This window comes from Oryctolagus cuniculus, chromosome 3 (assembly GCF_964237555.1).
Source record: "Oryctolagus cuniculus chromosome 3, mOryCun1.1, whole genome shotgun sequence".
Classification (NCBI taxonomy): domain Eukaryota; kingdom Metazoa; phylum Chordata; class Mammalia; order Lagomorpha; family Leporidae; genus Oryctolagus; species Oryctolagus cuniculus.
This window is the reverse complement of record NC_091434.1, coordinates 159793087-159814144: the sequence shown is the minus strand read 5'-3', so window position 1 is coordinate 159814144 and position 21058 is coordinate 159793087. Positions and strand designations below refer to the sequence as shown.

At 40.6% G+C, this 21058-nt stretch overlaps 1 protein-coding gene across 6 annotated transcripts in view; it reads right to left on the bottom strand.

The window, feature by feature from the left end:
- Nucleotides 1–16396, bottom strand: part of ASB15 (ankyrin repeat and SOCS box containing 15) — a 57674-nt gene extending 41278 nt beyond the window's left edge. For 2 of the 6 annotated variants that reach the window (XM_051848916.2, XM_051848919.2), the window contains exon 1: nucleotides 16308–16383. The gene's annotated coding sequence lies outside the window, so the exon portion shown is untranslated. Of the gene's footprint in view, nucleotides 1–16114; nucleotides 16239–16307 lie in introns of those variants that run through there. The other 4 variants (XM_051848918.2, XM_051848917.2, XM_051848921.2 and 1 more) reach the window with 4 other exon arrangements.
- Between the last annotated feature and the right edge of the window lie 4662 nt (nucleotides 16397–21058).

The following is a 21058-nucleotide window of genomic DNA, read 5'->3' as shown; positions in this document are numbered from 1 at the left end:
TTCCTTCTCTATCTCCATGAACATTTTCTAACACTGCCAGAGCCCTCTTCCCTTTTCCTCCTTTATTTTCCTATCACATTTAGTTCATTTGCTTTGTATAGTGTTTATTTATTTATTTACTTATTTGAGTGGTTAGAGACAGAAGCTGACAGAAACCACCCTCTGCCCCTCCCACTTGTTCACACTCCAAATGCCTGCAATGGCCAGGGCTGGACCAGGGGGCCGGGGATTCAACCCAGGTTCATGGGTGGCAGGGACCCAATTACTTGGGCCATGAAAGCTGCCTTGTGAATCTGTATTAGCAGGAAGCTAGAATAAGATGTGAGCTGGGACTCAAATAAAGGTACTCCAATATGGTATCCAGGTATCTTAACTGCTAGCCCAAACACTCACCCCATACATAGCAATTCTAGCACTTGGGCATTGCACAACATGAGCTGTCATAAATGTGAATTAAATGAAAAGCCTGGGGACCTAAACTACAGCCAGAGACACCAGAAGCTTCATCACACAGTATGTTCTCACTTAAACTAAACATCTAAATTGGAATTTCACAATACAAGGAGAGACAGGCTGGGAGTCGTCAGCCAAATCCACAATGAATTCTATAGCATAATATATTTGTTTTTAATAAAGATCTAGTAAAAAATTTCATTAGTGTGATTCACCACAATTAACTCAACTCCCAGGAGCTGAAGGAAGAGTAGATTTGCAAATCCCATGGTATCAGGCAGGTTGCAAACCTGTTCAGAGTTAATTTTCAACTTTCGTTTTCACATACAATTATATATTAAGCTCTAAGGCTAGAGTTAGGCAGAGATTAGTAGAAGGAGGAAAAAAAAACAAAAACTGGTAAGAGTATTTTAAGAAGATTTTCAGGGAGACTATTTTGCTTAGAACTAAATTGTAACAAAAAACAAATAACAAGCATGTCACTAATTGCTTCTGCAGTGAGCACATTGTGATATAGAAGTTTAATAATTTTCTGTTTTAAACATAAGATCCTTATTCTTAAATTATAAATAAGATTTTACCAATTAAGCTGAAATTTCAAGGGAAAACCTTCTTTAATAAGGAATCAATATACTCTAATATAATTTATAAAGTCAATATGACAAACATTTTTACAAACCAGTAATATTTACTGTTAATATTAATATTTGATTCTTAGCATACAAAATGTCTTGCACATAAATTATATCATCACTGATTTATATTCATGAAGAAACAAAACTGGGTATTTCAAACAGGCGGATGAAATATGAAAAACAAAACTGTATAGAATACAAAGGTAGCAAAGATTCAGTATTATGAATTTCAACATTGGTAGAACAGACTGTACCATAACATTCTAACCATGCATGCAAGGACTCACTGTGAATAAAAGGATGAGGCACTGAATGAAATGACTGTGGTACATAGCAGCCTCTGTTATGAGCTCAGATATTAAAATGTATTCAAGGTAAGGCATTGTGGCACAGAAGGTTAACTCACTGCTTCACATGTAGGCATCCCACATCAGAGCACTGTTTTGAGTCCTGGCTGCTTTGCTTCAGATCCAGCTTTCTGCCAATTTGCCTGGGATGCAGCGGATGATGGCTCAAGTCCTTGAGTTTGCTGCCTACATGGGAGACCCAAATGGAGTTGCTAGCTCCTGGCCTCAGCCTGGCCCAGCCCTGGTTGTTGCAGACATCTAAAGGTGAACTGGTGGCTAGAAGTGCCTCTCTCTCGTTCTCTCTTCCTTTCTTTCTCTCTCTTTCTCCCTTTCTCTGTCACTGTACCCTTGAAATAAAAAAATAAATTTTTCAAAAAAAAGAATAAATACAAAAGCCAACAAAGGTCTAGAATAAATATAAAGACTGGTAATAGTAATGGCAGAAAAACTAAAGCCTCAATTCAAATGACCCTAACAAAATGAATGAATAAGTGAGTACTAAAGGCTTAAGGAAAACATTTATAAAAGTTCTACTTACTTATTGGAAAGGCAGAGTGATAGAGAATGAGAGAGACTTTTTCTTCCACTGGTTTACTCTCCAAATGATTGCAATAGCTGGGCCAGTGCCAGTCTGAAGCCAGGAGGCAGGCGCTCCATTCAGCTCTCCTACATAGATGGCGATGGTGTTGACTAGGCAGGAAGCAAGTGAGGGATAGGGAGCTGAGAGACTATAAGCAGTCTCTGAGCCAGAGCCACATACCATTAAAACTCTACCCCTCTCTGTGTTGATCTGATATGGCTACAGGCTCAGCTCATCCATTTCTCTATCATACACCTGACATGACTCCCCAATAATCATGTATATGCTGCAGCTCTAGATGACATGTCAGAGACAACATGACACCTTCTTAGAAATCATTTGCACTGTTAATTAAAGAGTTCAACCAATGGTATTAAGTAGAACAAAAAATACTAAAAGAATAAAATAGTAAGTTGTTCCTCGACAGTCAGGACAAGGGCTGATCAAGTCATTGTTTCTCATGGTGTCCATTAGCTTCTACAGGTTTCCTTTTAGGTGCTCAGTTAGTTGTCACAGATCAGGGATAACATATGATATTTGTTCCTTTGGGACTGGCTTATTTCACTCAGCATTATGTTTTCCAAATTCTTCCATTTTGTAACAAACACAATTATTCTTAAGTGTTTAAATTTAACTGAAAAGTGATCCCTGTTAAATATAAGAGTGGGAATAAGGGAGGGAGGAGATGTACAGTTCAGCATATGCTCACTTGGTCTTATCCCTAATGGTAGAACTAGAAACATGCCAGGGGATTCCAATTCAATCCCATCAAGGTGGCATGTATCAATGCCATCTTACTAGTCAAAGTGATCAGTTTCAGTTAATAATTGATCATAATAATAGGATTAAGTGTTAAAGGGATCACATAAATAAGACTAGTGTCTGCTAATACTAACTGATAGAATTAAAAAGGAGAAAACAATCCAACATGGGAAGCGGGGTACACAGCAGACTCATAGAATGGCAAAAGCCCTAAACAGCACTCTGGCCTCAGAATCAGCCCTTAAGGCATTTGGATCCAGCTAAAAAGCCCATGAGAGCTTCACAGGCATGGAAAGCCAAGACACTGTGGCAAAAAAAAAAAAAAAAAAAAAAAAATGACCTAAATGAAAGATCTCCACGAGTGAGATCCCAGTGGAAAGAACGGGCCATCAAAGAAGGAGGTATCTTTCTCAGAAAGGAGGAGAGAACTTCCACTTCGATTACGGCCTTGTCTAAATAAGATCGGAGTTTGTGAACTCAAGAGGCTTCCATAGCCTTGGCAGCTCATGACAGAAGCCTCGGGTGATTACTGACATCATAAATAAGAGTGTTAATTGTTAAATCAATAACGGGAGTCACTGTGCACCTACTCCCCATGTAGGATCTCTGTCCTTAATGTGTTGTACTATGTGAATTAATGGTAAAACTACTACTCAAACAGTACTCTATACTTTGTGTATCTGTGTGGGTGCAAACTGTTGAAATCTTTACTGAGTATATGTTAAGTTGATCTTCTGTATATAAAGATAATTGAAAATGAATCTTGATGAAGAATGGAATGGGAGAGGGAGTGGGAGATGGGATGGTTGTGGGTGGGAGGGAGGTTATGGGAGGAAAAAGCTGCTATAATCCAAAAGTTGTACTTTCAAAATTTATATTTATTAAATAAAAGTTGAAAAAAAAAAAGAAATCATTTACACTGAAGCCCTGTTCCCACTCTGCCCAATTTGTATATTCAATTAAAGCACCACCCCCTACCCAATAAAGGGAGAGAAGATGTTCTCATGCATGCCTAAATGTGTACCATCACTGTAAATAAATTCCTTTTTCCTTCCTACACCTTATCAATGTCTCTGCTTTGAATTCATCTCTCACACCAAGCAAGAACTTGGACTGCTGGAGATGCTGTCCTCACAATGGTAGGGTCCCAAGTACTTGGGTCATCATCTGCTTCTTTCCCAGGTGCATTAGCAGGAAGCTAGATTGGAAATAGTGTAGTTTGAACTCAAACTGGAACTCCAATATGGGATGAGGGCTTTGGCTTAACCTGCTGTGCGACAATGCCGGCCCCAAGGAGAAATTTTTAAAGACCCAGACAAAGGAGGAAAGAGAGGTATGTTCACAGCTCAGGTGATTAAAAAAATAATAATAAAATGATGAGTGTCTAGGCCAAGTTAATTTCCTACAGCCTAAAAAACATACAGTTGTGATCACAGAAATGCTGCTGTTAATGTCTGAGCAATAATAGAGAATGAAAGAGGCATCAGGAGGCCTTGAATGGATGAATGTGTTGATTTTTGCAACAGATACATGATAGAAGCAGGTAGTGAAGCCCACAGCTCCCTACCCTAATATCTTCGATATTCACTTCTTCCAGCTCCAGTATTCAGGAATCAAGAATTAGCTGCTGGATTCCTTGCTCTTGACTTTACAATAAATACTGACTTTCTTCCACCACTTTGTTGTCAATCATCGGTGTGAAGGGTCAACTAAAGACTCTGGAAAAGCCCCCAAGTTAAGGGCAGTACAGGCTCCCCAGTTCCATCCAGAAATGCAAATCACGCATCTAAGAAAATCACGGAAAAAATACTGCAGTTCCAAGTATCTGCTTAATATAGCCCATGTTGCAGTAGTAGTCAGCTTCTAGCTGGCCTGCCTGCCTGCTGCTTCCATGAAGAATATTCAATAAATCTAGTTCTGCTCACTCACTCTATCTGCTCTGGGGAATTCTTTCATCATCTACAATGTTGTCTTCCAACAGTTGCTTCCATAATAATTGGCTTGCTGTAGTCAAGTGATCAAAATCAGTTTGGGGATTCTATAGCAACTCCTTCAACCAGTTTGGGGTGTTCAACAGCAAGAGTTTGTGAGTAATTAAGTCAGAAATAAATTATGAGTTGTGAATAATGTCATTTGAATCTTATTTCACCATGAATAATTTGAACTGTATTTTACTTTTTTGAACAGTAATTTCTATGTGCATGGACTATTGTTGGTAAGCAAAAATCACAATTTCAATAATTCTTTCGAAATGTCCCTAGCAACCGTGGGGATAAGATGAAGAAATGTGAGTTGGATAGAGATTGCTTATGATATAGGACCAGGATAGGTAGGAAGTTAGATGGGATATAAAAGAGCGGGGGGGCCGGCTCTGTGGTGTAGCGAGTAAAGATGCCACCTGTTGGCCGGCGCCATGGCTCAATAGGCTAATCCTCCACCTTGCGGCGCCGGCACACTGGGTTCTAGTCCCGGTTGGGGCGCCAGATTCTGTCCCGGTTGCCCTTCTTCCAGGCCAGCTCTCTGCTATGGCCCAGGAGTGCAGTGGAGGATGGCCCAAGTACTTGGGCCCTGCACCCACATGGGAGACCAGGAGAAGCACCTGGCTCCTGGCTTCGGATCAGCGGGATGCGCTGGCCGCGGCGGCCATTGGAGGGTGAACCAACGGCAAAAGGAAGACCTTTCTCTCTGTCTCTCTATCTCTCTCACTGTCCACTCTGCCTGTTAAAAAAAAAAAAAAAAAAAAAAAAAAAGATGCCTCCTGCAATGCCGGCATCCCATGTGGGCGGCGGTTCAAGTCCTGGCTGCTCCACTTCTCATCCAGCTTTCTGCTATGGCCTGGGAAAGCAGAAGATGGCCCTGCACCCATGTGGGATACCCAGAAGAAGCTTCTGGTTCCTGGCTTCGGATCAGTGCAGCTCTGGCCATTGCAGCCAAGTGGGATGTGAACCAGCAGATAGAAGACCTTTCTCTTTCTCTCCTTCTCTCTGTGTAACTCTGACTTTCAAATAACTAAATAAATCTTTAAAAAAAAAGAGCTGGAAGATTTTCTGCAGTTTCTCTCTGCAGCCCTGCACCCTCCTTACTTTACCTCCTTACTTATCAATTGAGGACTTTGACTTTCCCACGAGGCACCTAACCTTCTCCACAACAATGAGCATGCCAAGAACACATGTGAGCTGAACTTCACATGGAAAAGCCATGAAAACTTTCCCAGAGGTGTCACATACACTGAACGCTGTCCAAACTGCACCCTATTTGTATATTCAATATAAATAAAGGAAATCCTAAGCAGGAGGACTCTCTCTGTCTCTCTGGCCCTCTCAGTTGGAGTGTCTCTCCTTGTGGGGTTACCCACACTTATGTCTGAATGTATACTCACTCTCTCTTAAAATAAATCCTTTTCAGGGCCAGTACTATAGTATAATAGATTAAGCTGCCATCTGCAGTGCCATCATCTGATATGGATGTTGGTTCAAGTCCCAGTTGCTCTGCTTCTGATCCAGCTCCCCCTGCTAATGCTCCTAGGAAAGCAACAGAAGGTGGCCCAAGTCCTTGGGCCCTGGCACTCCTGTGGGAGATCCCGAAAAATCTCCTGGCTCTTGACTTCAGCCTGGCCCAGCCCTGGAAGTTTCAGCCAATGGGTAGTGAAGCAGCAGATGGAAGATTTTTATCTCTGTGTCTCTCCTCTCTCACTGTAACTCTGACTTTCAAACAAATAAATACATAAATCTTTAAAAAGGTAACAAATCCTACTCCTATTTTGGCAGTTATGTCCTTGCTTTGAAGTCTCATCACAAGTGGTGGCCAGAGCCTGAAATAAAACAGCTAGAAAACATATTCCCACAACAGTTAGTGGATTTAAGGATGAATAACCATATCTAAAGAAAATCTTAATAATAGGTTGATGTCAATTTGACTCTGTATTGTTCAATATGATTAATATGTTTATCAACATTTTTAGCAATTTCTGTGAACATTGCATTTGAAGGTTTTCAAAATCTGGAAAAGAAGACATTATTATATGAAGAATTAAAATTGACTTAGCACAACAAAATAAAATGACAGAAAGCAAATTGAGCTTTAATTAAAAAAACAGTCAATTTAAGACAAAAATGAATACTACCATGATGCATTCAATTGTCTTAAATGAACCAAAAATTGGGCCATAAATTTTCTAACAGCTGTTAGGAAACCAAAGCAGTCAGTTGTAGAAGCCTTTTTTAAAATTTTTATATGAGATATACTCTACCAGAGAGAGGAAGCTCCATCCAACAGCTGGCTTTGGGCTGGAGCCAGAGCCAGGAGCCTGGAACTCAATGCAGGTCTCCCATGTGGGTGGCAGGGACCCAGTTACTTCAGCCATCACTGCTATTCCCCAGGGTCTGCATTGTCAGGAAGCCTGATCAGGAGTCAGAGCTGGGAATTGAACCCAGGCACTCTGACGTGGGACATGAGTGCATCTTAACAACTAGGCTAAACGCCTTCTCTTATAAAAACATTTAAAACATAGTGCTTTTTCTAGAAGAGAGACAATTCTTATAAGTATCCAAATAAGAATGACTAGAATCTTCCAAAGTAACATAGAACACAATCACTAAAACTTTTTTTAAAAAATAAAAATACAAAATCATGTCAATATACCAGAATAACTCAAGAATGGGATTTAATTTAGTTTAGCTTTACATGTAAGTTGAAAATACCAATCACATAGGCATATGGAGTGAAGACCTGGCTTATAATAGATAATGTAAAGTCTTTTGGCTTAAACATGGCTACAAAGGTTGACTGCCTTTCTTTTCCCTCTTGGAAATTTCTGCAGAAGCAAAAAGAAATGACAAAAAATACAAAATACATAGCATATTTTCATAAAAACTGGAATATTATAATCAGCAAACTCTTAAACACAGATACAAATATTAAGGGTTGAGAAACTCTGTTGGTAGCAGATGCTAGACCTTCAGAATAAAGTCTATAGCAACAATTATTTCTTATCATTGTGGCATTTTGTGTAAGAATCAAAGAGAGCAAGGTGGCAGTACAGCCTTCTTGGATGTGGTTTGGTTCAGAGAAGCAGAGAAGGGGGAACTACACAGGGAATCACAAAATTGACTCATAGCTTTGCAAAGCAGCCCCTTTGTTATTTCTTGGACATAGCTGGTCCAATAAAACCTGACTTACATTAAAACAGGTAATGAACATGGAATACTTGAGCTATGAAGACTGAAAAGCATAAATGCAAAATGTTGGTAAGAAGATGGAAATATAATAATTGGAAATGTTGAATTAAAGCAAAGAACTCAAAAAAGAAGAAAAAGAAATGTTGACCAAATTTGAAGTATTTTGAGGAAAAGAAGATTCTGATGAGGATATTATAAGAAACATAAAGAATAAAAATGAGAAAAACAAACAAAATGAAATTGAAACAAAGCATTAAAAAGAATAGTAAGGCATATTGTGCATATCCATATATTTATATTTTTACCTACAAATCAAATAATCAAATAAAGTACAAATAAGTACATAATTGGAGAGCCTAAAAAAGTTAGAAGCCAAGCAATAATTGGAAGTTATAAATCAAGAACATTTTTTTTCTGAAATGAAATAAGATTTAAATCTAAATACCCACAGGACACACTGTGTGTGCCAGAGAAATATACAAAGTCAACATGGAAACATAACATGGTAATGTCAGTTAGTAAATTTTAAAGATTACAAAAGAAAACTTTGTGTTGTCAGGTTAAAAAAATCAAGTCACGTATAAGGAGAAAAAGTAAACTGGCATACTATTTCTCTCAAGAAATGTTTTATAAAATACTCAAGGAAAGAAAGTGTTAGCAAACTATCTTATAGCTGGCCAAACCATCTTTCAAGGTCACAAACATCAAAGCTTTGAACTTGAGGGCCCAGGCCTATTTCTCACCCAGTAATAGGCAAGGACCCATGAGACCTTCTTAGGAGACTGCTAGAGAATTACTTCACCCACACAATAATGACTTGGGTAACTATGACAATTGGATTACTACAGAACACTGAAAATATTTTACTGTAAAACTTATAGTAAAAGAAATGTAGGGATTAAGGTTACAAAGGAGAATGTTGATGTTTTATGCCTTGCCAATATAAAAGTGACACAAATAACATAAATTTGTGTCAGGAAAGGAAAACAAGGTAAGTAGTCTTGATTGCCTCATCTGGAGTAGCTGGGAGTACAAGGAAGTGCATTTATCCAAAGTACAAAAAAAAAAAAAAAAAAAGCAAGTATAAGTATGTTTAACATGTGAAGGCAAACACTAAGAAAGGCAATGTTTTTATTAAAAATCAGTGTTAGAGGAGACACCCAGAAGGTAGGAGAAAGAAGGAACGCAATACTTTTCTCATTTTTCTCCCAGTAAAGAACTAGCAGTTACTGTTTTAGAAAAACTGAAAACCAAGCTAGTTATGTCATAGTATAAATATAGAGTAAATTACTAAATAAAAACGCAAGCTTTCCTAAAAATATAAAGTATTACATTAAAAGTAAAACCAGCTTGTACAGGGAAACATATTTTAAAACTATAAAAAAGGAGCAAATATAATCTGTCATATCATTAAATGTAAATGACCTAATTCATTGCATCAGGAAAAGGATAAATTTAGCCTACTCATAGTGGATTCTTATCTCTCTCTCCACATTTTTCTCCCTCATGTGTCTTAAGTAGAGTTCAAAGGAGCTTGGAGTTAACATCACAGTGAGATGTAAATCTAACAGTGGGATATAAAGCCAATAAGCTTTTCAAGACTGAAATAAGAAAAATACAATAAAATCTAAAAAAGTCCTGTGGAGGAAAATAAATTGAGAACTACTCAAATGTCCATGAATTGCTTGTTACTGAATAAGAAATGAATCTATTCTTCAAGAAAAATAATATTACTTGAGATCATTTAAACAAAGTATCGTGGGTTAAGGAATTAAATGCATAGCTTAAGATGGTTGGAGAGATGGGGCCGGCGCTGTGGCTCACCGGGTTAATGCCCTGACCTGAAGTGCCGGCATCCCATATGGGCACCGGTTCTGGTCCTGGCTGCTCCTCTTCTGACCCAGCTCTCTGCTATGGCCTGAGAAAGCAGTAGAAGAAGATGGCCCAAGTCCTTGAGCCCCTGCATCCATGTGGGAGACCCAGAAGAAGCTCCTGGCTCCTGGCTTTGGATTGGCGTGCTCCACCTGTTGGGGCCAATTGGGGAGTGAACCATCGAATGGAAGACCTCTCTCTCTCTCTCTCTCTCTCTCTCTCTCTCTTTGCCTCTCCTCTCTGTATAACTCTGATTTTCAAATAAATAAATAAATCTTTTTAAAAAAGAAAATCAGGTGTTTTATAAAAAAAAAAGATGGTTGGGTAAATAAAAGTGACAGAATGAAGTTCAATGTTGGAAGACCTCAAACATGGGCAATTAGACATGACACCACCGGCACCTGTCTTAACACAGAAAAATCAACTCAAAATGGGTAAAGACTTAAATGTAAGACCTGAAATTATAAAACTATCCAAAGAAGCCACAAGGGGAAAGCTTCTTGACATTGGTCGAGGCAGAAATTTTTGGATATGGTATTGAGAGTATAGGCAACAATGGCAAACACAGACAAGTGGGACTATATATACTTGTTTGCTTGTTTGCACTTTTCTTTTAAAAATGTTTCAGAGGGGTCGGCAATGTGGAGTAGCAGGTCAAGCTGCCGCCTGCAATGCCCGTTTCCCATATGGGCATCAGTTCAAGTCCCAACTGCTCTACTTTCATTAGAGCTCCATGCTCATGGCCTGGGAAAATCAGCAGAAGATGGCCCATGAGCTTGGACCCCTGCAATCACGTGGAAGATCCAGAAGGAGCTCCTGGCTCCTGGCTTTGGCCTGGCGCAGTCCTGGCTATTGGAGCCATCTGGGGATGAATCAGTGGATGGAAGACCTCTCCCTCTCTGTCTCTCTGTGTCTCTGTTTCTGTCTTTCTCTCATCCTTCTTTTCTTTGTATTTCTGGCTTTGAAATAAATAAATAAATAAATCTTTAAAAAAATTTCAGAAGCAGTTGTTTACCCTAGTGGTTAAGATGCCCCATGCCCCATGTTGAAGTGCCTGGATTTGATTCGTGGCTGCAGCTCCTGGCTACAGCTTTCTGCTAATGTGCACCCTAGGAGGAAGCAGGTGATGGTTGAAGTAGTTGTGTCTCTGCCACCCACACAGGAGACCTAGATTGCATTACTGGCTTCTGGCTTTGGCCCCAGTCCAGCCCCCAACCATTGCAGGTATTTGAGGAGTGAACCAGCAGGTGAGAGCACTCTCTCGCTCTCTCCCGCTCTCTCTCTCTCTGTCCCTCTCATTGCTCTTCTGCCTCTCAAATAAATAAACAACATTTCTAAAATTAAAATATATTGCCAGTGAGGACTTGATGCAATAGTATCTCTTGGCCAGCGCCACGGCTCACTAGGCTAATCCTCCGCCTGCGGCGCCGGCACTCTGGGTTCCAGTCCCAGTTGGGGTGCCGGTTCTGTCCCGGTTGTTCCTCTTCCAGTCCGACTCGCTGCTGTGGCCCAGAAAGGCAGTGGAGGATGGCCCAAGTGCTTGGGCCCTGCACCCCATGGGAGACCAGGAAAAGCACCTGGCTCCTGGCTTTGGATCGGTACAGCATGCCGGCCGCAACATGCCGGCCATAGCGGCCATTTGGGGGGTGAACCAACGGAAGGAAAACCTTTCTTTCTGTCTCTCTCTCTCACTGTCTAACTCTGTCTGTCAAAAAAAAAAAAAAAAGAAAGAAAAAAAGAAAAGAAAAGAAAAAGAAAAAGAATGAAAGAAATAGTATCTCTTGTACATTGCTGGTTATTTGGTAAATTAGTAGCACTGCTTTGAAAAGCAATTTAGCAAGATACATCAAAAGAACTTTAACTGTTTATATTTTCTTGATATAGTAGTCAGATTTTGGGAAACTGAACCCACATTTTATCTTCAATATACTTTCATTTCCCATAAATGGAAAGGCAAATTGGATATATATTCTTTTTAAAATTGCTTTTTCATATCCTAGAGATTATATCATATTAAATCACTTTCATCAGGCTGATGAATGTCCAAATATTTTGAAGTAAATTTTACATAATTAGCATTTTAAATTTTTTCTTTAATTGACATTCCTTATACTTGTCATACACAATGATTCCAGACAATTAAAAACCTTGGCAAGGGACTGGAGCTGTAGTGTAGCAGGTAAAGCTGCCACCTGCAGTGCCAGTATGCCATATGGGCACCAGTTCAAATCTCGGGTGTTCCACTTCCAATCCAGCTCTCTGCCATAGCCTGGGAAAGCAGTAGAAGATGGCCCAAGTGCTTGAGCCCCTGCACCTGTGTGGGAGACCAGAAAGAAGCTCCTGGCTCCTAGTTTTGGATCGGCCCAACTCCGGCCTTTGCAGGCATTTGGGGAGTGAATCAGCAGATGAAAGACTCCTCTCTCTCTCTCTCTGCCGCTGCCTCTTTGTAACCTACCTTTCAAATAAATAAATAAATAAATAAATAAATCTTTTAAAAATAAAAAAATCTCAGTGAGACAAGAACTAAAAACAACTTAAGACTAGATAACAGACAAGGCCGGCGCCGCGGCTCAGTAGGCTAATCCTCCGCCTAGCGGCGCCGGCACACCGGGTTCTAGTCCCGGTCGGGGCGCCGGATTCTGTCCCGGTTGCCCCTCTTCCAGGCCAGCCCTCTGCTGTGGCCAGGGAGTGCAGTGGAGGATGGCCCAGGTGCTTGGGCCCTGCACCCCATGGGAGACCAGGAAAAGCACCTGGCTCCTGGCTCCTGCCATCGGATCAGCGCGGTGCGCCGGCCGCAGCGCGCCGGCCGCGGCGGCCATTGGAGGGTGAACCAACGGCAAAGGAAGACCTTTCTCTCTGTCTCTCTCTCTCACTGTCCACTCTGCCTGTCAAAAAAAAAAAAATAAATAAAAAAAAAAAATAAAGACTAGATAACAGACAAAACTATGAGGTCTTTTTTATTATTATTATTATTTTTTGACAGGCAGAGTGGACAGTGAGAGAGAGAGAGACAGAGAGAAAGGTCGTCCTTTTTGCCGTTGGTTCACCCTCCAATGGCCGCCACGGCTGGCGCGCTGCAGCCAGCGCGGCGCGCTGATCCGAAGGCAGGAGCCAGGTGCTTTTCCTGGTCTCCCATGGGGTGCAGGGCCCAAGGACTTGGGCCATCCTCCACTGCCTTCCCGGGCCACAGCAGAGAGCTGGCCTGGAAGAGGGGCAACCGGGAAAGAATCCGGTGCCCCGACCAGGACTAGAACCCTGTGTGCCGGCGCTACTAGGTGGAGGATTAGCCTATTGAGCTGTGGCGCCAGCCAACTGTGAGGTCTTTTAATGTAAGGGTTTCATAAAGCACTCCCAATAGCATTTGACTTCCACTAAGGACACAGCAAGCACTGTGGTTGGTAGGTAATCATCTGCTGTGTAGTTTGGAGGCTTTCAGTTATTTTTGTTTAAAAGGAAATTCAAAATAAATTTTATTTTTTATTTATTACTTTAATGGGAACAAATACTACAACTTCTATTCAGTGTACTGGAACATAGACTTGGACAGATAGGGATCCTTGAACCACCCATAAGCAGGATGACCTACTCTAACCAGTGTGTACTTTACAGACAGAAATACGAATATTGGCCATGATCCAAAGAAGTGAAGGATTCACCCAAGCTGGGAGGCTGTAAGTTGCAGAACTATAATCCTTCAGAGAGTTCCTTTCAGTTTTAATGATTATGAGGAGAAGCCTACACAAGAGATAAACTTGTTAGGAGTAAATTTTAATAGGAATGGAAACTGGGTGGAGCTCAAGAAGCAAAGATATCTAAACCTATCCAGCTGCTCAGATTTAGGGAAGGAGGAATTATCTATCTCCCTTGCAGTGTGTCACTTCTAGAACTAGTATGGAAGGACTCTGTAGGACCATTCTTTTCAGTCCCATAATTAACAAGTTGAATCAGTTTCAAGCGTATGGATACAGGGGAGCAAGGCACATCTGATTTCCTTGCTCATACCTAGATTATCACCAAAATAAAAAGGCCTTTTAGGGAGGATCACATGACTGCTCACCTGGGCATTGCAGCAGCAGCAGCCCTCGTAGCCTTCTGTGGAAAGGACAGTCTGACAACAGTCAATTGCTTTGACAACAGTTGTGAGTTTTTAGTATGATTGACAAAGGTTTAGTCAAACTCCATGATAATACATATTTTCTTAGATAAAGAATAATCATAGCAATCATTTGCTTTAGTTTCTATCTACGTTATCCACATGAAGGTGTTTTGATTACACTCTAGTTCTCTTCTGCATCCTCTTTCTTTTGTAAATTACCAGGGAAGTTAATCATTTTATCTTGTTTATTTCACTTAATTTGTCATTTTATGTTGGATAAGATTAGTTAAAAATACAGTATAAATGTTTTTTCAAAGATTTATTTTATTTATTTGAAAGAGTTACAGACGGAGGTAGAGACAGAGAGAGAGGTCTTCCATTTGCTGGTTCACTCCCCAGATGGCTGCAATGGCCAAAGCTGCGCCGATCCTAGGCCAGGAACCAGGAGCTTCAGATCAGCACAGCTCTGGCCATTGCGGCCAGCGGATGGAAGACCTCTCTCTCTCTCTGCCTCTCCTTCTCTCTCTCTGTAACTCTGACCTTCAAATAAATAAATAAATCTAAAAAAATTTTAATATCTTCTCATCATTTTCAATTGTTTTCTTATACATAATTTTATCTATTTCTAAATCCCACTAAGGTATTCATTTTTAAAAATAATTATGGTTTTGTTGTCATTTTCTTTATTAACATATCCTTACTATCATTTATGCTAATAATAGTTCTCATCTCCTTTAACATATTACCTTATACTACATCACTTCTTTTTTAGACTAAGTATTTTTTTAAAAATTTATTTATTTATTTGAAGGCCAGAATTATAGAGGGAGAGGGAGAGGGAGAGGGAGAGGGGAAGAGAGAGGGAGACAGAGAGATTCTATCCACTGGTTTACTCCCTAAATGGCCACAACAGAAAGGGCTGGGCCAGGTTGAAACCAGGAGCCAAGAACTTCATTAGAATCTCTCAAGTGGGTGGCAGAGGCCCAGACACTTGAGCAATTCCCCACTGCTTTTCTCAATCCATTAGCAGGGAACTAGATTGGGAGTGGAGCAGCTGGGACACAAACTGGTGACAATATGGGATGCCAATGTTTCAGGCAGCAGCTCAACCTGCCATGCCACAATGCTAACCACATCTTTTCATTCTTAAATGAGAAACAGCAACATTTGGTTCACAGAAGTGGATCCAGATCGGCCCCCAGTTGCAGGGTGAGGTGGTTAGAGATCCTTGTGATCCAGTACTCTCACAGATTCCCTCTGTTTTTCAATGGAGACAGCTCTGTGTAACCTTAATATAAAATCTTATCCAAATCTGGTGGTCATCCCCATTTACACACGATTGATCACCTCAACCATATGGAGGGAAATGACTGCTAAACACAGATAATGGCTTTTATCTTCATTTCAGCCCATTTTTATGAGGACCTCAAAAAACCTGAAAAACCTCAAACACCTGAAATATATAATTATCTTGATGGAGAAGCAAGCAAAAATCCAAATCATTTTGAACATACCTGATATGAATGGAGGCACAGATGGATAATATCCAAACTACTAGAATTTGAATATTTGTCTATTTTAACAATTAACTTCAGCAGACTGTTTTTCCCCCAATGTTGAGAAAGTAAAGAATGCTCCCTGATTTGAAGTTATTTTCATCTCTGCTCTTCTATCATGAAAACCAAGGGGAAACTGGCAAAGGCAGTACAAGTGCCCTAAATGTACATTTTCCGTAATGAGCCTCTCCTGCCCTGAGGATTGAAATGCCTTCTTGCATTTCAGTGTTTAGGCCTCAAGCCTTCTCTTGTTATTGGCTGTGGAGTGGATCTCCAGGGCTGTAGATTCCAAAGAAACATTTTCACCTCCTAACTTTGGTAAGGTTAGAGCCTCACATTACTGAGAAGCAGTTTAGGGAGTCCTAACTCTTCTAGTCTCCTAATTTTGGAGAAATAAGAGTTTTCGTACTGGAGACACACAAGGCGAAAATGTGACACAAAGATTTTGGCTGTAACCCACCTGTCCTGCTAACTTTATTTACAGAAGAACTTCCCAACATTCATCTCTTTCCTGAAGAGGATTGGAACATTTACCCCTCTTGTTAATACAGCTTACCTCTCCTACTTGAGAATGGAGTGCATTTAAACTCCTCTCCCACCTAAGAATATGCTGCACTGAATTTCATTGCTACTCACATTAAAACATTCCTCAATCCCCTTCTGATATCACAGGTGCCAAAGATGCTGCATTTTTGTAGTTCATTCTGCTGTCCTTATCCATAGAATACCACTATCAAGCCATCTCCATACATTTGCCTCTTTGTAAAAGGGTTGGCACAGAAAAGCTATACATAATCCTACCACATGGAATTGATCAGTTATGCAGTACCTTAGCTAGGATCAGTTAGCTCTGTCTAGCCTTGGTGTTTCTAGAAAATACAGCAAAGCAGAAGCCTGAATCCAAAGTTAACAAGAAATGAAAATATATGCATCTTTCATAATCATATAATTCCATATTCTAGAATACATTTAACAATGATGAAAATTCTTAGAATCTAGAGCAATAGGAAACAAAGACCGTGACCTCATAAACTGCAATTCATCTCAGTTCCAGTGACTATAATGTCATTGATTGGACTGAAAAATAAGGACATTTCTATCCAGTCCTAATGTGGTTTCCTGAGAAGAGTGATCCAGTGTGTCCAGATCCATATGTCACTTCGCAGAGGAGTCGATGGATACAGCAGGCTCAATGGATTAGCTCAAATTTAGTTTTTTTTTTTTTTTTTTGACAGGCAGAGTGGACAGTGAGAGAGAAAGAGAGAGACAGAGAGAAAGGTCTTCCTTTACTGTTGGTTCACCCTCCAATGGCCACTACGGCCGGTGCGCTGTGGCCAGCACACTGCGCTGAACCGAAGCCAGGAGCCAGGTGCTTCCTCCTGGTCTCCCATGCGGGTGCCGGGCCCAAGGACTTGGGCCATCCTTCACTGCACTCCCGGGCCATAGCAGAGAGCTGAACTGGAAGAGGGGCAACCAGGACTAGAACCTGGTGTGCAGGTGCTGCAGACGGAGGATTAGCCTATTGAGCCACGGCGCTGGCCTAGGTTTCTTTATATTTATTTGTTCATATACATGCAAACGTATCTTTCAAATGTCATTCATACATGTATATGTTTGTTAATATATATATTCTCTTCTAATTTTATAATTGTGGGTGATTAAATATTGGAAATTGAAAACTGTGATGGTAATTATGGTAAAGGCTTATTCTTGGGCAATCAGAACTAGAAAGATTGTATCCCCAAGGTTCATGTTTTTAGGAACAGCTATTCTAAAGAGAGGAGCATATGACAGAACTGATTTACTACTCAGTGCATTCTTTAGGTATGGTGACCGTGACAAAGTTTTATGAATGGGAAGACTTAACAGAAATGCCTTATCTCACAGTCCTGGAGGCTGGAAGTCTGAGACCAGTGTGCAGTCTGTGTGGGTTCCTTCTGAGAGCTGAGAGAGACAATCTGTTCCCTGTCTCTCTGCTATCTTCTGGTGGTTTTCTGGCAATCTTTGGTGTTCCTTGGCTGATAGAAGCATCATCTCCATCTCTGCCTTCATCATGCAGAGTGGTTTCCGTGTGTATGTGTGTGTGTGTGTGTGTGTGCGCATGTCCAAATTTCCTCTTTTAATAAAGTACCAACAGAGGTATCACCCCTATTGGGTAAGATCCCACCTTAGTGATCTCAGCTTACTTATATTTGTGATGAATCTGTTAACAAAAAGGCTCACCTTCTGAGTTAGCAGACGTTTAGATATCAATGTGTGAATTTGGGGGAATATAGTATTAGGGTTTTCCAGGAAAACAGAATCAATGGGATATTGGTGGGGATAGGATGCAGAATTAAGAGATAATGCTCATGTCCATGAACTTTCAGAAACCCCTGTGTGTGTGTGTGTGTGTGTGTGTGTATGTATGTATGTAGCGGTAGACAGAGAGAAAGAGAGAGAGATACATTTATCATAGGAACTGGCTCACACAATATGGAGGCTGAACAACCCCATGATGATCAGCCTCGTTAGGCTGGAAAACCAGGAAATCTGGTAGTGCAATTCAGTTTAAGTCCAGTGGGAGCCAGTTAGGTCCTTTTTGGAGTCTGAAGGCCTGGAGACTTGGAGCACTGATGCCTGAGGGTCAAAGGGAATGTGTATCCCAGCTCAAAGAAGAATGAGTTTCTTGGCCTTTTTGATTTTCAACAAATTAGATGATATACAGCTACATTTGTGGCTGTAGTCTTTGCTTCAGTCTATGGATTCTAACACTAATTTCTTTAGAAACATTCTCAGAGACCACAGATGCACACATAAATAATGCTTTGCCAGTTATTTGATTATATTTTAGCCTGTGCAATTTGGAGATTTATGTGAAAGGACTTTAAAAAGTTTGTATATTTTATGAAATAAGATCAGTTTATATAGGTACAAAAAATTTTGAAATCTCTGCATATGAGGAATCTTCAAACAGCTCAGACAAAATATATACTATGAAAAAACTACGCATGGATTTCAAAATTTTCTAAACCAAAATCAGCTTATCTTTTTAAAAGTTTATATTTATTCACTTGAAAGGCAGAATGAATGAATGAGAGAGAGAGAGAGAGAGAGAGAGCTTCCATCTACTGGATTACCCCCAAAATGTCCTCAATAGCCGATCCAGGGCCAGGCCAAAGCCAGGTGCCAGCAATTCCATCTGGATTTTCCATATAGGTACCAGGGATACAGGTACTTGAGCTTTTACTTGCCGTCTCACAGGGTGCACATTAGCAGAAAGCTGAATGGGAAATGGAGGTGAGACTCTATCCTAAGCACTTGGGCCTGGGATGCAGGCAACTCAAGCAGTGGCTTAATCCTCAATCCTCTATGTCACAACTCTTGCTCCAACTAATCTTTTCATTCCATTTCCCCACAAACTTTTGGCAGTCCCCTTGCACATATGTGAGCATGTGCAGGTGTGTGTGTATGTACATTATATATATTCTACTGGCTGAGGTGTCTGTGTCTAAGCGAGGGGTGGGGACTTTGTAGGCAGGTGTAAAGACTTTGGCTTTTACACTTGAGTGAAAAAAATCCAATGAGGATTTTGAGCAAAGTGCTGTGGAAAAGGTTTGTTATAGCTCCTGGGTTGAGAATAATCATAGTGAAACAGTTAAGTTGATAGCAATTAAATGTGTGGTGTTATGTTTTGGGTACTGAGCCAGCCATTTTGCCCATATTAAGTCTCTTAATGTATCCTGGAGAAGGAGGCAAGAAAGATAGCAAGGAGAACTTTAGGGTATTCATTTTTAAAACTGATTTACAGAAATTCCTTACATATTCTAAGCACCATTTATCTTTGGGTTATTATATGTGGTTGCAAATGCCTCTTCCCAGCCTATGGGTTGTTTTATTATTTAAGTTGCATCTTTGATTATTCAGAAGTTTAAAGTGTTAATGCAGTCACAATCATCAATCTTTTTATTGATGGTTTTTCTTTCATTTTTTTTTAGACTCTTGCACTTGGCCTTTCTGCCCCTACACTTGCCACACTCAGACATATTCTTTGCATTGCCAATGATGTGACATCTATGTAAATATCAATCTCAATCCCAGTGCTCCCTGTTTAAAACCCTTAGAGAAGTGCCTATGGCTATATGACACTCATCATTCAGTGATCTGTAGGTGGGCTCTGTGAGATTGTAGTAAGGGCCATTTATTTGTATACACAGATGAAACTTGCACATTTTACCTCGCGGCTCATCTACTGAGGCCCAAGGTTAAAGACTGCATTCTGACCTGTCTCCAGAGGACCTCTCTGGGCACCTTTTCTTGCATTTTTCCCACTCCCAGAGAATTATTACTCCTGTTATATTTACTTGCTTTCTCAAAAGCATCTGCTGTTCATACCACAGGGTCGGAACCCATTTTTGATGGGGTTTTAGCCCAAATTTGAAGTCCAAATTATCTTTCTTTTGTTGCTTGTGCTTTTAGTATTATTGCTAAGAAGCCACTACCTAACCCAGGATTATAAAATTTCCAGTAGTTTTTTTTTTTTTTTGACAGGCAGAGTGGACAGTAAGAGAGAAAGACAGAGAGAAAGGTCTTCCTTTGCCGTTAGTTCACCCTCCAATGGCCCCCGCGGCCGGCGCACTGCAGCCAGCTCACTGCGCTGATCCGAAGCCAGGAGCCAGGTACTTCTCCTGGTCTCCCATGGGGTGCAGGGCCCAAGGACTTGGGCCATCCTCCACTGCACTCCCTGGCCACAGCAGAGAGCTGGCCTGGAAGAGGGGCAACCGGGACAGAATCCGGCGCCCCAACCGGGACTAGAACCCGGTGTGCCGGCGCCACAAGATGGAGGATTAGCCTAGTGAGCCATGGCGCTGGCCTCCAGTAGTTTTTCTTAGGGCTTTTATTCTAAGAGTTTTATTGTTTTAGCTCTGGCCATAGACCTGTGTTCCATTCTAAATTATTTTTATGGTGGGTGATGTGGGATGGGGTGGTCCAGCTTCAATCTCTTGCACATGGCTATCCAGTTTTCCCAGCACCAGTTGCCGAAAAAATGTTTTTCCATTGACTTATTCCAGCTCCCTCTTGAAAATCAAAGTTAAGATTTATTTTTGGACTCTAAATGTTCTATTGATCTGAATGTCAGTCTTTTGCTAATACCACACTATCTTGAGTAATACATTTTGGTAGTAATGTTTGAGATATGGAAGTAAAAGTCTTCCAGCTTTGTTCTTTTTTCAAATTTGTTTTTGGTCATTCTTGGTCATGTACATACTGAGCTATTAACCACCTACAAGCCAAGAGAAAAGGCCTCAGCAACCGATCTATCTTATCTTTGAACTATCTATCTTGAACTTTGACATCCCAGGATCTAGAACTATGAGAAATAAATTTCTGTAGTTTAAACACCACTTTCTATTGTACTTTGTAATGGTAGCCTGAGCTGGTCTTGGCTATATTAATGCACCCTTTCTGAGTTTATTTAATAGTTTTTGTGTGTATTTTTTTAATATTTCTATATTCAAGGTCCTTCATTATGAGTGGAGATAGTTTTACTTCTTTCCATTTATTCTAAATCTCTCCATATTCCCTCCATTTTCAGAACTG